A 13,100-nucleotide genomic window follows, 5' to 3' on the forward strand; every position below is an offset into this window, starting at 1 on the left:
ATAAACACTTAGGGGCCCATTTATCTATCTATCTATCTATATATATATATATATATATATATATATGCGAATGCTCTCACTCACTGACTAACTGACTCATCACTAATTCTCTTACTTCCTAATATGTTGGGAGACCGCTGGTCACCATACTGGCGCCGGGATCCTGGCTGTTTGATGGCCGGTGGGGAGGGGGGGGGGGGGGTAGGGAGTTGGGGAGGGGAACGAGCACAACGAAGCCCCCTTCTATTCCCACTCTATGGGTGTCTGTCTGTCTGCATGTCGGTAACATAACCGCATCCCAAATTATAACATAGGTATTCTTCAGGTGGGAAATAGGAAAACTACGTAATTAAACTTTAAAAAAAAACCTCCCCTAAGGGGATGACATAATGACATCATTACTGATGCGTGGCTTGCATTGCGTGAATGATTACGCCCAAATGGACAATCAGATCACCTTCAGTGTGTAGAATTTAATAAACTACAAAAATGCAAAAGCCCTCACTCACTGACTGACTCTTACTTTCCGATATGTTAGGAAGATGAAATGTAACAAACGGTAGGTATTCTGCAGGTGGGAAATAGGAAATCTACATAATTATAATTTTAAAAGCAAAATGGGTAGACATAATTACATCATTACCACTGCGTGGCTCGCGTTCAGTGAACGATAACGCCCAAACGGACAATCAGATCAAAATTTTGATTGAACCTCCAGTGTGTAGAATTAATAAACTACAAAAATGGTCCTGTCACTTTTTACCGTATCTGCTACGAGTGCTCCTCGGGTAACACCAAGAACCATGGATTAATATTTACTTACATTAAGACGTCTCAAATTTGCAGCTCTTTAGATTTACCAAATTTTTAACACTCATTTATATGAACAACTGTGAAAATCAGATACTCCAGTGCAAACAATGGGTAGAACAGCTAGTCCCGCTAGCATTCTGAACATATCGCAGGGACAGACTCCAATATGAACTCCCTTTCCCGCAGGTGTAGATTGCTCCATATGGGCGTAATAATCGCATACTGCAATGCATCTCTGGTTGCTAATATTGCACCCAGATAGCACTGAGTATGTGATTATTGATAAATAGACCGCTTACTGTACTTGGTATTAGCGTATCTATAATGTAACATAGTAACTAAGGTTGAAAAAAGACAATTGTCCATCGAGTTCAACCTATTTGAGGACTCCTATGCAGTCTTATTATAGGACTAGTTATTTTTATGTTAGGACTAGTTATATGGATGCAAGGTGTTTCGGTGCACCCTGGGTCCAGAGGGGCCATCACACACCTGTACCCATTTCTTGAATACATATGCCTCAGAAGTCCCACGCTGGCAGCAATAAACAGGGAAAATGGCGCAGTGGACATTTTCCCGGTGTGTAACGCATGCACAGTAAGAAAATCACTGGAGAAAATGATTACCACGCTAGAGAGGAGGGGGGCCCAGTCGGAGACTGCACAAGGGCCCCCTCCTCTCTTAACACACCCCTGGTACTTGGCCTGTACTTTCCCATTCCGCTGATCCACATGCAGGCAGTCATAAATAGCAGAAACACGTACAGCAAATCTCTATGCACACATATGCATGTGCACACAGGGCCTAATTCAGACCTACGATCAGTTTCACAGACATGCAGGAGGACGCCCAGCACAGGACTAGTCTGCCCCGCATGTCTGGCTCGGCCGCCCCATCCCCCCCCCTTCCCCAGCATGGCGACGATGCTTTTGTACCTGAGGAGTAACTCCCTACCAGCGCAGCTCCTGCGCGCTGACAGGGAGCTACTCATTGCTTCCTGGGTCGCAGCGGCTGCATGTGACGTCACGCAGTGCCCGCAGCTCGCCCCCTGCACGGTCCAGGCATGCCTGTGTTGCCCGGACTGCACCCCCAAAATGGCGGCCAAATGCCACCAGCCCGCCCCCTCCCGCCCAGTGAACGCCTCTGCCTATCAATCAGGCAGAGTCGATCACTGGGCTGAGATGCTCATAGCCAGTATGTGTAATATAAAGGAAAACATATAACCCTTTAAGGAAGAAAAATTGACGGGTCAAACATTTAGACCCGGTAATTTGCTGGGTCACCCCGGGTCCTATTCGGTGTGAAAAGATCAACTCAGGTCAAAAATCCCAGGACTTCGACCAGGCTATTGACCAGGGTTGAAGTCCTCAGAATTGCGAACTGGGTTGACCCTGTCAGGAATCGTCTTACTGCAGCTGCATCTGTCCGCCGGTGCGGTCTCCGTCTGGGGCACCCATGTCTCGCTGCCACTGGTCACCTTGTCGCCAAATGTCATCCTGGGCCTAAGGACACTCCTGTTGTCAGTGTTCCCGCCGGGCCGCGGCATGGGTGCCGCCATGACAGTTCCCACCAGCTCCTTCGCATCGGCCAATCCGGAGCTTGGCCGCACCTCCCCATTCACTCCCAGCCAATACCTGCAGACCGGGGGGTATATCAGGAGCAGCAGGGTGAGTCAGTCCTTGCCTTGGACTTCGTGTCATTCCTCTGACCTGTGTCACTGGCTCCGTTCTCCAGTTCCTCTGAGTTCCTACTCTGCCTTCCAGCCTGATCCTGCATTGCCGTGGAACCACAAGCACCAGCAACTCGGGTGCTTGTGATCAAGCCTCTTCAGTTCCTCTGTGAATCTACTCTACATTCCAGTCTGGTCCTGTACTGCTGTGGAACTACAAGCACCAGCAACCCGGGTACCTGTGATCAAGCTTCATACCTTTACCAGCTACAGTGTGCTCCAGCCCTCTGCAGTAGAGACTTTCCTCCAGGTGCATCTCGCTATCTACACCTGTTCATCAGCCTGCAAGCTGCCAGTGTTATTCAAACTGCACTGAGGATCTTAACACTTGTCTCCTGCAACTGTTACCGGGCTTGCTATTCTCACCATCATCCCTGCTGTGTTCCATGGTCCAGGAACCATCGGTTTCCACACCGATACATCGATCCCCTGATCGATTGTTACATACCATACAGACTTTGCCATAAGACTTTCAACTTCTTTACTACTTACTCATTATTGCATATCCTCTGTTACCATCAAGTATTCCTGCTGCCATACTACCTGTTAAAACTGTTTAATAAACAACTTAGCGCACATGCGCAGGAATCCTATCCGGCCTCCTCGTTTTCTCCATCCTATCTCCACTGACCCACTAGCGCCCCCTCCGGGAACACAAACTAGACAGAACCTGACAGACCCTTTCACACAGTAGAAGGGGCTCCTGGGCTGGGACCGGAAACCAACCCGTGCTTCAAATGCCAGGTAAAAGCCAGGTCTTCTAAGCTTTCTATGTGAAAGAGGTATAACTGTTTACATAGGCATGTTTGTCAATTAGTAATCTGACTGCAAAGCTGCCATAGAACTGTACAGTATGTACTTGGAACATTGGGTCATGGGGTAAACTAAAGAACTGTGCAACGAACAGATCATAACTTGTAGCACTCCATTAATCAGAATGCAGTGAATAAGCCATACATTATTTTTTTTGTGAAACAGAAACAGATTAATTGTAAAATGTCCAACATGTATTGTGTCCTAAATAATACTCCTCAAGCAGCCTATGTAAGTTAGCCAAACTATGTGGGGTTTGCTTTGCTTATCAATACATGATTTGAACTGTATCCACATTTTCAGATTATTCATTATACTTGTACTTACATGTACAGTTATCCTCATAAACATATACTACAAAAGCACATACAGATTATGTCCAATTTAACCTATTCCTTTCAGTATTCAGTAGTGACAGGTAAGAATCAAAATACTTTACCTTTACTGGCATGTATTATATTAGAGCTGACGAACATATTATAGTATTACTTGTAGATTTTAAAACCAGATCTGTTTAGTAAAAATGCAAAAAACAGAAACATGCTGCATAAAACCAATAGTACTCTACAGCTTACATAATGAATAAAGTTACCATAGAAGGTTTGTGACCATTTGTTTAGGTTTCTATCTCAGTTGGATTGTATTATAATGTAACAGATTTCCAACAAATTGGGAAGCAGAAACAGATTGGTCCATTCATTACTGCTACGATTCTTCTGTCCTTGCACACAACTACATCTTGCTGCGATCACACTGCAAAACTAATTTATCTGGAAAGGATGTTGTGGACAAAAGAGTTCACACAAGTCCACAAGCAGCGTGTTTTATATTGCACAATTGGACTTTCCTTACCTTAGCAATCAGCCAGCAGAGAGATACCGACTCTCCACAGAAACTTTAGTAAGACGCTTACTGTTCTCCAGAGACTTTCCCATCACATTCCAACCATGTCATTAGGACAATAAGAGATGAAGGCTGTGCATAGGAGCTGGGACCACTGACTAATGATGTCATCCCTTCTTACATGCTTCATTATTGTGCTCATTCAGGAGGGGTGGAGCACCAAGCCCCCAAACAAAAAAAGAATAATAATACTTTTAGCTCTGAAACTCCTCTAAAGCCCATTTGTACAGCAAGTCACATGGCAATAATGCCATTATAAGTACCCATGCTTACATTTCTAGCTGTAGAGGAAATTAAAAAAACAATTTTTTTTAAAAAGTCCTCTTTGGAAATTTACTGTACATCCTATTTCTAGCATTTTGTTTGGTTCCTTGTGACTTCTTATGTATAATTGATTTCACAATCTGCAGTGGAGTGGTTAAGTATAAGTGCAGGCAGACAAGGTGCTGTAACATCTGCTACCCTGGCCTAATCCTGTGATCCTACCATCATCTGCATGACACGCAAATGTTTGCAGTTGGTTCAAATTCATTTGTAGGAAGTGTACAAAACAATCTTCACAGCAGCCACACGTTTCCATTCTAGCATGAACAGCAGGGATTTCTCTTGCAAATCCTGGTACAAGCTCATCCCCACTAGTGGGGGAGGAGGCAACGATTATAAAAGAAAGCAAAAGAGGGAATTCAGGTTGCTGTCTAATTTAGCTAAATGAAGTGCCGCTAATGATCTACTCACAGTTCTCATCAAAGTATGCTGCAGACTGTTGTAACAGTAAGACATCCTATGTGTTATTGGTGCCTAGGAGCACATGGTTCCATGCAGTAAGACAACAGTCTGCAAATCAATTCTTTGTTTCTACCAGTCTTCACAAAGAAGGCAATTTGAATGGGGGTGAAAGCATAGCCCAGCAGCTATGGACGCATCATTATCCATTGTGTGTCCCCTCCATCACACAGCAAGCCAATAGCAGGCAAGATCTTAGCCTTGGTGATATACCACATACAAGAAGTCCCCCGTGGCTGAGAAAGGGTTAATTCCAAAGAAAACTCACAGGTTCCATTTAGATGATGTAGTGAGATCAGTCATTGAAGAAGATTGACTTAAAGCAATAAGAAAACATTCACTTCAGGATTTTGGTGATCTGCCAGTGATGGTAAATTAACCGATACAGTTCCAAATAGAAATGTCTAATAATATAATGGAAGTGTCGGCATAAATAAAGGAAACATGAAAACTGTTGTGTACTAATGTACTGTTGCGTACTGTGAGATAAAATCTTACTAAAGGGGGGTACTCACGGAGCGATCGCTGCTTAAAATCTAAGCAATCTGACTAGATTGGTTAGATTTTAGGCCTGATCGCTCCGTGTGTACCCCCTACAGCGATAGCGATGCGCAGCCCCGCGCATCACTATCGCTGGTGCTAGATTGGCCTGCCGTGCAGGCCAATCTAGCGGGTCGCTCATTTCACCTGCTGGGTGAAATGAGCGCCCCCCCCCCATCTCCCCCCCCCGCACGCTCAGTACACATCGCGCTGTGCTGAGCGGCGGGAGAGATGTGTGCTGAGCGGTTCGCTCAGCACACATCTCTCCCGCATCGGCCAGTGAGTACTGGCCTTAACATGAAAACAAGTGAAGAGATAACAGAAAGATATTGTAAACCTTTAGCAGGCACTAGAAAATGATCATGTTTGACCAGACAACTTAAATGTAGAGTTACACCTTCCCTTGTTCTGTTTACCTAGAGCATAGGTCTGCAAACTCGGTCCTCATTACCCCACACAGTGCATGTTTTGCAGGTCTCCTCACAGAATCACAAGTGAAATAATTAACTCCACCTGCGGACCTTTTAAAATGTGTCTGTGAGTAATTAATACACCTGTGCACCTGCTGGGTTACCTGCAAAACATGCACTGTGTGGGGTAATGAGGACCAAGTTTGCAGACCTATGACCTAGAGCACAGGTTCACAAACTCGGTCCTCAGGACCCCACACAGTGCATGTTTTGCAGGTCTCCTCACAGAATCACAAGTGAAATAATTAGCTCCACCTATGGACCTTTTACAATGTGTCAGCAAGTAATTAATACCTGTGCACCTGCTGGGTTACCTGCAAAACATGCACTGTGTGGGGTCCTGAGGACCGAGTTTGAGAACCTCTGACCTAGAGGAACAGGCAACTAATCATTTAGGAAATTACTTTAGTATAGCCGGAGATCACATGTACACAGAATATTAGACTGATAAAAATGAAGATAGCAATTTATTTTGTTATGATTTGTCAGACTCCACATAGGTATTTGGTTGATTCTGTATCTGAAACACTACACAGTTAAATTGTTTTATAGTACTGTCTTTTCTTGGAAGTCTTAGATGAAATACCACATGACGTTATTTATATCTAATCCCACTAGGGAGTACAAGAGTTGACAGTTTTGAAACACATCCAGTTCTTCTAAGATACATTTGGATCCCAACCAGAGATGGCAAATGTCATTTCAAATTAGATTGAGAATACTTACACCAAGAGCTTGTTGGGCTATGAGTTATCAAGCATTTTTACATGTTCTGAAGAAAGGCAGAAAAATCTACAAGGTATGTCTACTACCATAAGTCATGGGCATAGCTATAGTGGGTACAAAGGGCGCCATTACTATGAAACCCAGAGGCTTAGGGGGCCCTGGACCCAGCTCATATAGTTGTCTTGCAAGTTCTTGAAATTGCCTGCTATGATATATACATATATATATATATATATATATATATATACATACACATTATTATTATTATAAGCAGGTTTTCAGCAGCTGTATCAATCTCTTGCATGACAGATGCCAGGTTAATTACATACTTCTATAAAGTACTTTCCTTTAGCTGATATCTTGCTGATTCTAATTGCTGGTAGCAGGCCTAATTCAGACCTGGACTCATCCACGCGGTCGCCCGCAGCGAGCGCATCCAGGTGGTCTGCACACGCGCACTGACTGTTGTGTGCGTGCGCAACCTTACACATTTTGGCCGTATCCAGGAAGGATGCGTCCGTAGTGTGATTGACAGCGGCGGCAGTCAGGAGGGGGGGGGGGGGCGTTGTCGCGGCATTGGGGGGTCTGGGTGATGGTCCGGGACTGTTTTTGGGGCATGACGCAGCCGCTCCATAAAAAAAATGGCTGCAAGTTGACTGACAGCACAGCTAGGCTGCACCGCCAGGGGTCAACCTTAGTTGTGATGGGTCCACAATCTAATTGTGGATGCATCGGGAGGCAGCCTCACACATGCTGGGTGGCCTTGCCTTGTGCTGGGCGGCCCCCAGCATGTGAGGAGATGAACGCAGATCTAGTTGCATATGTAGCAATCTGCGTTTATCTCTGAATAACCCCCAGCATCTTATTAACAGCTGTCAGAAAATAAACTCTGCCCATGTGACACTTTGTAGTTGAAGGGATCTGTATATCAAGCAATGACAAGCCTAAACTCTGGAAGAGAGAAGTAAATGATACCTTGTTTTGCGCAGGTGTAGGCAAATGAAAGTATCCTCTTCCTCCACCAATAGAAGGAAACACCTACTTCAAATGCCATGAGCCAGTACTCAAATAGCGAAGTGGATTGGTGCTATTTTGGCCAAAGGATATTACCAATAGTGACCAAATAAAATACCCGAATGACTGAGACTAATTAAAATGGTACATAATTGATTGACAATAATGGTTAAACATAACAACAAAGTGTGCAGTCCGTGCAATGCATTTTGAAGTGTAAACTAGTGATGAGCGGGTTCGGTTTCTCGGAAACCGAACCCCCCCGAACTTCACGCTTTTTACACGGGTCCGAGGCAGACTCGGATCTTCCCGCCTTGCTCGGCTAACCTGAGCGCGCCCGAACATCATCATCCCGCTGTCGGATTCTCGCGAGGCTCGTATTCTATCGCGAGACTCGGATTCTATATAAGGAGCCGCGCGTCGCCGCCATTTTCACACGTGCATTGAGATTGATAGGGAGAGGACGTGGCTGGCGTCCTCTCCGTTTAGAGTAGACTAGAGAGTAGTAGAGAGTAGAGACACTTGATTTACTAATTTTGGGGAGCATATTAGGACAGAGTACTACTTGCTGATAGTGTGACCAGTGACCACCAGTTTAATTAATCCGTTCTCTGCCTGAAAAAAAACGATACACAGTGTGACACAGTCACATACCATATCTGTGCTCAGCCTCAGTGTGCCCTCAGTGTGCTGCATCATCTATGTAATACTGTATATCTGACTGTGCTGAGTGCTCACTGCTCACACAGCTTAATTGTGGGGGAGACTGGGGAGCAGTTATAGCAGGAGTACATATTTTAACAGTGCACACTTTTGCTGCCAGAGTGCCACTGCCAGTGCCAGTGTGACTGACCAGTGACCACTGACCACCAGTATATTGTGATTGTCTGCCTGAAAAAGTTAAACACTCGTCGTGTGGTGTTTTTATTCTATAAACGCATTCTGCTGACAGTGTCCAGCAGGTCCGTCATTATATAATATATACCTGTCCGGCTGCAGTAGTGATATATATATATTTTTTATATCATTATCATCCAGTCTATATTAGCACTGCAGCAGACGCAGTACGGTAGTCCACGGCTGTAGCTACCTCTGTGTCGGCAGTCGCTCGTCCATCCATAATTGTATACCACCTACCCGTGGTGTTTTTTTTTTTTCTATCTTCTTGATACTAGTAGCTTACTTTAGGAGTCTGCAGTGCTGAGCTGACAGTGTCCAGCAGGTCCGTCATTATATAATATATACCTGTCCGGCTGCAGTAGTGATATATATATATATTTTTTATATCATTATCATCCAGTCTATATTAGCAGCAGACGCAGTACGGTAGTCCACGGCTGTAGCTACCTCTGTGTCGGCAGTCGCTCGTCCATCCATAATTGTATACCACCTACCCGTGGTGGTTTTTTTTCCTATCTTCTTGATACTAGTAGCTTACTTTAGGAGTCTGCAGTGCTGAGCTGACAGTGTCCAGCAGGTCCGTCATTATATAATATACACCTGTCCGGCTGCAGTAGTGATATATATATATTTTATATCTCATTATCATCCAGTCTATATTAGCAGCAGACGCAGTACGGTAGTCCACGGCTGTAGCTACCTCTGTGTCGGCAGTCGCTAGTCCATCCATAATTGTATACCACCTACCTGTGGTGTTTTTTTTTTTTTCTATCTTCTTGATACTACTAGTAGCTTACTTTAGGAGTCTGCAGTGCTGAGCTGACAGTGTCCAGCAGGTCCGTCATTATATAATATATACCTGTCCGGCTGCAGTAGTGATATATATATATATTTTTTACATCATTATCATCCAGTCTATATTAGCAGCAGACGCAGTACGGTAGTCCACGGCTGTAGCTACCTCTGTGTCGGCAGTCGCTCGTCCATCCATAATTGTATACCACCTACCTGTGGTGTTTTTTTTTTTCTATCTTCTTGATACTAGTAGCTTACTTTAGGAGTCTGCAGTGCTGAGCTGACAGTGTCCAGCAGGTCCGTCATTATATAATATATACCTGTCCGGCTGCAGTAGTGATATATATATATTTTATATCTCATTATCATCCAGTCTATATTAGCAGCAGACGCAGTACAGTAGTCCACGGCTGTAGCTACCTCTGTGTCGGCAGTCGCTAGTCCATCCATAATTGTATACCACCTACCTGTGGTGTTTTTTTTTTTCTATCTTCTTGATACTACTAGTAGCTTACTTTAGGAGTCTGCAGTGCTGAGCTGACAGTGTCCAGCAGGTCCGTCATTATATAATATATACCTGTCCGGCTGCAGTAGTGATATATATATATTTTATATCTCATTATCATCCAGTCTATATTAGCAGCAGACGCAGTACGGTAGTCCACGGCTGTAGCTATCTCTGTGTCGGCAGTCGCTAGTCCATCCATAATTGTATACCACCTACCTGTGGTGTTTTTTTTTTCTATCTTCTTGATACTACTAGTAGCTTACTTTAGGAGTCTGCAGTGCTGAGCTGACAGTGTCCAGCAGGTCCGTCATTATATAATATATACCTGTCCGGCTGCAGTAGTGATATATATATATTTTTTTATATCATTATCATCCAGTCTATATTAGCAGCAGACGCAGTACGGTAGTCCACGGCTGTAGCTACCTCTGTGTCGGCAGTCGCTAGTCCATCCATAATTGTATACCACCTACCTGTGGTGTTTTTTTTTTTTCTATCTTCTTGATACTACTAGTAGCTTACTTTAGGAGTCTGCAGTGCTGAGCTGACAGTGTCCAGCAGGTCCGTCATTATATAATATATACCTGTCCGGCTGCAGTAGTGATATATATATATTTTTTACATCATTATCATCCAGTCTATATTAGCAGCAGACGCAGTACGGTAGTCCACGGCTGTAGCTACCTCTGTGTCGGCAGTCGCTCGTCCATCCATAATTGTATACCACCTACCTGTGGTGTTTTTTTTTTCTATCTTCTTGATACTAGTAGCTTACTTTAGGAGTCTGCAGTGCTGAGCTGACAGTGTCCAGCAGGTCCGTCATTATATAATATATACCTGTCCGGCTGCAGTAGTGATATATATATATTTTATATCTCATTATCATCCAGTCTATATTAGCAGCAGACGCAGTACGGTAGTCCACGGCTGTAGCTACCTCTGTGTCGGCAGTCGCTAGTCCATCCATAATTGTATACCACCTACCTGTGGTGTTTTTTTTTTCTATCTTCTTGATACTACTAGTAGCTTACTTTAGGAGTCTGCAGTGCTGAGCTGACAGTGTCCAGCAGGTCCGTCATTATATAATATATACCTGTCCGGCTGCAGTAGTGATATATATATATTTTATATCTCATTATCATCCAGTCTATATTAGCAGCAGACGCAGTACGGTAGTCCACGGCTGTAGCTATCTCTGTGTCGGCAGTCGCTAGTCCATCCATAATTGTATACCACCTACCTGTGGTGTTTTTTTTTTTCTATCTTCTTGATACTACTAGTAGCTTACTTTAGGAGTCTGCAGTGCTGAGCTGACAGTGTCCAGCAGGTCCGTCATTATATAATATATACCTGTCCGGCTGCAGTAGTGATATATATATATTTTTTTTATATCATTATCATCCAGTCTATATTAGCAGCAGACGCAGTACGGTAGTCCACGGCTGTAGCTACCTCTGCGTCGGCAGTCGCTCGTCAATCCATAAGTATACTAGTATCCATCCATCTCCATTGTTTACCTGAGGTGCCTTTTAGTTGTGCCTATTAAAATATGGAGAACAAAAATGTTGAGGTTCCAAAAATAGGGAAAGATCAAGATCGACTTCCACCTCGTGCTGAAGCTGCTGCCACTAGTCATGGCCGAGACGATGAAATGCCAGCAACGTCGTCTGCCAAGGCCGATGCCCAATGTCATAGTACAGAGCATGTAAAATCCAAAACACCAAATATCAGTAAAAAAAGGACTCAAAAATCTAAAATAAAATTGTCGGAGGAGAAGCGTAAACTTGCCAATATGCCATTTACCACACGGAGTGGCAAGGAACGGCTGAGGCCCTGGCCTATGTTCATGGCTAGTGGTTCAGCTTCACATGAGGATGGAAGCACTCAGCCTCTCGCTAGAAAAATGAAAAGACTCAAGCTGGCAAAAGCACAGCAAAGAACTGTGCGTTCTTCGAAATCCCAAATCCACAAGGAGAGTCCAATTGTGTCGTTTGCGATGCCTGACCTTCCCAACACTGGACGTGAAGAGCATGCGCCTTCCACCATTTGCACGCCCCCTGCAAGTGCTGGAAGGAGCACCCGCAGTCCAGTTCCTGATAGTCAGATTGAAGATGTCAGTGTTGAAGTACACCAGGATGAGGAGGATATGGGTGTTGCTGGCGCTGGGGAGGAAATTGACCAGGAGGATTCTGATGGTGAGGTGGCTTGTTTAAGTCAGGCACCCGGGGAGACACCTGTTGTCCGTGGGAGGAATAGGGCCATTGACATGCCTGGTGAAAATACCAAAAAAATCAGCTCTTCGGTGTGGAAGTATTTCAACAGAAATGCGGACAACATTTGTCAAGCCGTGTGTTGCCTTTGTCAAGCTGTAATAAGTAGGGGTAAGGACGTTAACCACCTCGGGACATCCTCCCTTATACGTCACCTGCAGCGCATTCATCATAAGTCAGTGACAAGTTCAAAAACTTTGGGCGACAGCGGAAGCAGTCCACTGACCAGTAAATCCCTTCCTCTTGTAACCAAGCTCACGCAAACCACCCCACCAACTCCCTCAGTGTCAATTTCCTCCTTCCCCAGGAATGCCAATAGTCCTGCAGGCCATGTCACTGGCAATTCTGACGAGTCCTCTCCTGCCTGGGATTCCTCCGATGCATCCTTGCGTGTAACGCCTACTGCTGCTGGCGCTGCTGTTGTTGCTGCTGGGAGTTGATGGTCATCCCAGAGGGGAAGTCGTACTCGTAAGACCACTTTTACTACTTCCACCAAGCAATTGACTGTCCAACAGTCCTTTGCGAGGAAGATGAAATATCACAGCAGTCATCCTGCTGCAAAGCGGGTAACTGAGGCCTTGGCATCCTGGGCGGTGAGAAACGTGGTTCCGGTATCCATCATTACTGCAGAGGCAACTAGAGACTTGTTGGAGGTACTGTGTCCCCGGTACCAAATACCATCTAGGTTCCATTTCTCTAGGCAGGCGATACCGAAAATGTACACAGACCTCAGAAAAAGACTCACCAGTGTCCTAAAAAATGCAGTTGTACCCAATGTCCACTTAACCACGGACATGTGGACAAGTGGAGCAGGGCAGACTCAGGACTATATGACT

General features: G+C 44.7%; 1 protein-coding gene across 7 annotated transcripts in view; it reads right to left on the bottom strand.

Annotated features, from left to right (window-relative positions):
* The window catches only part of FILIP1 (filamin A interacting protein 1), a 393,141-nt gene that overhangs the window by 19,845 nt on the left and 360,196 nt on the right, over positions 1 to 13,100 (bottom strand). Inside the window, exon 1 of one of the 7 annotated variants that reach the window (XM_063916834.1) lies at positions 4,208 to 4,351. The exons of the other annotated variants lie outside the window; for them this stretch is intronic. The gene's annotated coding sequence lies outside the window, so the exon portion shown is untranslated. Of the gene's footprint in view, positions 1 to 4,207; positions 4,352 to 13,100 lie in introns of those variants that run through there. 7 annotated transcript variants of the gene reach the window in all.

Source organism: Pseudophryne corroboree, chromosome 4 (genome assembly GCF_028390025.1).
Source record: "Pseudophryne corroboree isolate aPseCor3 chromosome 4, aPseCor3.hap2, whole genome shotgun sequence".
Taxonomy (NCBI): domain Eukaryota; kingdom Metazoa; phylum Chordata; class Amphibia; order Anura; family Myobatrachidae; genus Pseudophryne; species Pseudophryne corroboree.